The 4,793-nt window shown below is 42.8% G+C and overlaps 1 pseudogene; it reads right to left on the reverse strand.

Moving 5' to 3' along the window:
• Positions 1–2,944: 2,944 nt before the first annotated feature.
• On the reverse strand, positions 2,945–4,041 carry LOC102265110 (actin-related protein 2/3 complex subunit 1A pseudogene; annotated as a pseudogene).
• Between the last annotated feature and the right edge of the window lie 752 nt (positions 4,042–4,793).

Consider the following 4,793-nt stretch of genomic DNA (forward strand, 5'->3'; position numbering starts at 1 on the left):
TTCACAGACCACTATGAGATCTCAGGATTATTTTAATATATATTACTTTGATTAGTAGTGAAATTAAATATATTTTATTATGTCTATTGGCCATTTTTACACCCTTTATGAACTGTTTTTTATACTACTGTCCTTTGCCTATTTTTAAATTGGGATAAATGGCTTTTTAAAATTGATTTTTAAGAGTATTTCTTTTTTAGAGTTATGCTTTAGCCTTTAGTCTGCTTTAAAGCTTTAATATTGCTTGGAAAAGATTTTTTTTTTTCTGATGAACAGATTAGAAGTGTGTGTTTGTTATAGAAAAAATAAAACCCAGAAGATACAGAGAAAGAGTAAAAATGACCCATTGTTCTACCATGTTTTCTTCTTTTTTAAAATGTACAAATTGAAAATTCTCCTATTTCTCCCCCTATGTTATAACTCTGTCAACCTTCAGAATGCATTCTTTTAGCAGAACACTTATTTGCATATTAAACATATGATTTTAATTCTTCTTTCATCTTTATCATTGTCATCATCCTTATGATCATGAAGAACCTTTGTAATCATTTCTATTGATTTTTTTTCCTTTTATATTCTGTATCTTTTCTAAGAAAGGCCACTTGCACTCCCAAGGATATACACATAACCAACTCTATATTCTTTAGAAAATGGCTTCATTTTTTAAAAAATAATTAATTCTTTGATTCATCTGGAATTTATTCTGGCATATGATGTAAAGTAATCATTTAACTTTATATTGGTTACATGGTTATTCACATCCTATATAGAACTATCTATCCCTTTTGAATTGATTTCAAAAGTCAGATTCATCATTTAATGTTTTTTTATATGCTTTTGGACTTTGCATTCTGGCCCCAGTTTTGCACATTTAAAGATCTAGCAAGAGAGATATAATTGATTACTCGTATTTTTGGAAGTTTTCTGGCTATTCTTACTAGTTCACTTTTCAGATAAATTAGTATTGGTAATTATGTTAAGCATCCATATATTGATTTGGGGTACAGTTCAGTCGCTCAGTTGTGTCTGACTCTTTGCAACCCCATGGACTGAAGCACGCCAGGCTTCCCTGTCTATCACCAACTCCCAGAGTTTGCTCAAACTTGTATCCATTGAGTCAGTGATGCCATCCAACTATCTCATCCTCTGTTGTCTCCTTCTTCTCCCACCTTCCATCTTTCCCAGCATAAGGATCTTTTCCAATAAGTCAGTTCTTTGCATCAGGTAGCCAAAGTATTAGAGCTTCAGCTTCAGCATCAGTCCTTCCAATGAATATTCAGGACTGATTTCCTTTAGGATGGACTGGTTGGATCTCCTTGCAGTCCAAGGGACTCTCAAGAGTCTTCTCCAACATCACAGTTCAAAAGCATCAATTCTTTGGGGCTCAGCTTTCTTTATAGTCCGACTCACACATCCATACATGACTACTGGAAAACCATAGCTTTGACTAGATAGACTTTTGTTGGCAAAGTTATTGACTATGCCAAAGCCTTTGACTGTGTGGATCACAATGAACTGTGGAAAATTCTGAAAGAGATGGGAATACCAGACCACATGATCTGCCTCTTGAGAAATTTGTATGCAGGTCAGGAACCAACAGTTAGAACTGGACATGGAACAACAGACTGGTTCCAAATAGGAAAAGGAGTACGTCAAGGCTGTATGTTGTCACCCTGCTTATTTAACTTCTATGCAGAGTACATCATGAGAAACGCTGGACTGGAAGAAGCACAAGCTGGAATCAAGATTGCCGGGAGAAATATCAATAACCTCAGATATGCAGATGACACCACCACCCTTATGGCAGAAAGTGAAGAGGAACTCGAAAGCCTCTTGATGAAAGTGAAAGTGGAGAGTGAAAAAGTTGGCTTAAAGCTCAACATTCAGAAAACAAAGATCATGGCATCTGGTCCCATCACTTCATGGGAAATAGATGGGGAAACAATGGGAACAGTGTCAGACTTTACTTTTTTGGGCTCCAAAATCACTGAAGATGGTGACTGCAGCCATGAAATTAAAATACGCTTACTCCTTGGAAGGAAAGTTATGACCAACCTAGATAGCATATTCAAAAGCAGAGACATTACTTTGCCAACAAAGGTCCGTCTAGTCAAGGCTATGGTTTTCCCAGTTGTCATGTATGGATGTGAGAGTTGGACTGTGAAGAAAGCTGAGCACTGAAGAATTGATGCTTTTGAACTGTGGTGTTGGAGCAGACTCTTGAGAGTCCCTTGGACTGCAAGGAGATCCAACCAGTCCATTCTGAAGGAGATGAGCCCTGGGATTTCTTTGGAAGGAATGATGCTAAAGCTGAAACTCCAGTACTTTGGCCACCTCATGTGAAGAGTTGACTCATTGGAAAAGACTCTGATGCTGGGAGGGATTGGGGGCAGGAGGAGAAGGGGACTACAGAGGATGAGATGGCTGGATGGCATCACTGACTCGATGGACGTGAGTCTGGGTGAACTCTAGGAGTTGGTGATGGACAGGGAGGCCTGGGGTGCTTCGATTCACGGGGTCGCAAGGAGTCGGACACGACTAAGTGACTGAACTGAACTGAATGTCTCTGCTTTTTTTTTTTTTTTTTTACTTATTCAGTGTTTTTATTTAATATTATTAGCAGACAATTTACATACCTCCCCACCCCTTCCTTTAAGTTAGTGTTGACAATGTTCTATAATAAACTACTTAAAGAGAAGCTTTGATCCAGAATGGAATGAAACTGCAAAACAAAACAACCCCTAAAACAAAACCAAAATCACTGTTGCTTTTAAAAAACCAACACTTTCACCAATTATATTTAAAAAAAAAACGCACACAGCGAGGTTTACACCATGTGCTTCTTCAGTGTTTCCTGGCAGCCGGCTCCCCTCCCATGCAAATGGCGGAGCTTCTCCGCCACAGCCTGTCCGTCCTCATGCTGGGTCTGGAGGCTCGTTCAGCTTCACACTATTCAAAGACTCCGGATGGAAGACTCTAAGGTCTTAAAATCCCAAATGGTCATGGCTCCGTCGTTGCCGGTAGTGCAAAGTTTGCGACAGTCTTGCTTGTCTACCTCATAAGTAGACACTTGAGTAATGCTCTTCTGGTGCAGCGTCTCCAGGGCTGTGGTGCAGTCCTCCGTCGTGGCCCGCCTGTCCATATTGCGGAAGCGCTTCATGGCAGACACGTTGCTCTGGATGCTCTGTTTGGGAATGTCCAGCTTGTAGATGAAGGTCAAGCAGCTGCGATCATCGTAGTTAAGCATGGGACAGCAATCATGGCCAGCAGCCACGACTCTGTTCTCTGAGATGAAAGACACACTCAGGAGGGGCAGGAACTCCGTCTTCAGAGTTGAGACCTGCACACTTTTTGAGGTGTCAGCAACAGACATGGTGTTGTCATGGCTGACTCAGGCCAGGTGGCTGCCGCTTGCTGAGAAGCTGACCCTCTGCACCCAGCCGCCGGTGCCACTGCCACTGAACGCTGACATCAGCTGACCGAAAGGCATCTTGCTGCCCCAGAGCACGCTGGCTGGCTTCTCATCCACTTCTTTAATGTAGGCAGAAAACACTCTGCATTTGAAGTCACAGGATCCCGCTGCCAGCAAGACGTTGTTGGGATGCCAATCCAAGCTGAGGACCGTGGGCTTTTTAATGTGCTTGCTCATCCACCAGGCATTTTCAGACTCAAAGTAATAAATGAAGATGAGTTGTGCTCCGCTGCCCACAGCAAATTTGTTCTCTAGCGGGGACCACTTGAGTAAACGGGCCGCCCGGTTAATTCTCAGGATCACCAGGGTTGGCTGTGAGACACCATCCTTCTGACTCCAGACGTAGGTGTTTCGGTTGGCCCCGCAAATGACGATGGGGTCACTCTTAGGAGCCCAGTCAATACCTGTGATGTGTCTGTTGTGTTCCTTGAGTTCATGAGCTTTCACCCACTGGCCCCCATTCTTCTTAGAGATGTGGACTAATCATTGGGGCTAAGTGCGATCTGGGTATGATCCCTGTTCCAGGCACGATAGGTGATTGGCTCCAGTAAAAACTGATGCAGGGGCATTATTCTTAGTGTTTTCAAAGGATAGAAAGCTAGGATCGGGGCGGTCCAGATGGCTCAGAGCATTGAATTCGCAGACTCTGGTCAGTCAGTGCAAACAGGCTCCAGTGGGCATGGTCGGAGAACTGAGGCTCAGCTGTCTCTGCTTCTTAATATGCTGTCTAGGTTGGTCAGAGCTTTTCTTCCAAGGAGCAAGCATCGTAATTTCATGGCTGCAGTCACCATCTGCAATGGTTTTGGAGCCCCCCACAATAAAGTCTATCAGTGTTTCCATTGTTTCCCCATCTATTTGCCATGAAGTGATGGGACCAGATGCCATGATTAGTTTTCTGAATGTTGAGTTTTAAGCCAAGTTTTTCACTCTCCTCTTTCACTTTCATCAAGAGACTCTTTAGTTCTTCTTTGCTTTCTGCCATAAAGGTGGTGTCATCTTGCTTTTTTGATGATCCAAGGGATGTTGGATGTCATGTATGGATGTGAGAGTTGGACTGTGAAGAAGGCTGAGTGCTGAAGAATTGATGCTTTTGAACTGTGGTGTTGGATAAGACTCTTGAGAGGCCCTTGGACTGCAAGAAGATCCAACCAGTCCATCCTAAAGGAGATCAATCCTGGGTGTTCATTGGAAGGACTGATGCTGAAGCTGAAACTCCAATACTTTGGCCACCTCATGCGAAGAGTTGACTCATTTGAAAAGACCCTGTTGCTGGGAGGGATTGGGGGCAGTAGGAGAAGGGGAAGACAGAGGATGAGATGGC

The sequence above is a fragment of the Bos mutus genome, chromosome 6 (genome assembly GCF_027580195.1).
Source record: "Bos mutus isolate GX-2022 chromosome 6, NWIPB_WYAK_1.1, whole genome shotgun sequence".
In the NCBI taxonomy this organism is placed as follows: Eukaryota; Metazoa; Chordata; class Mammalia; order Artiodactyla; family Bovidae; genus Bos; species Bos mutus.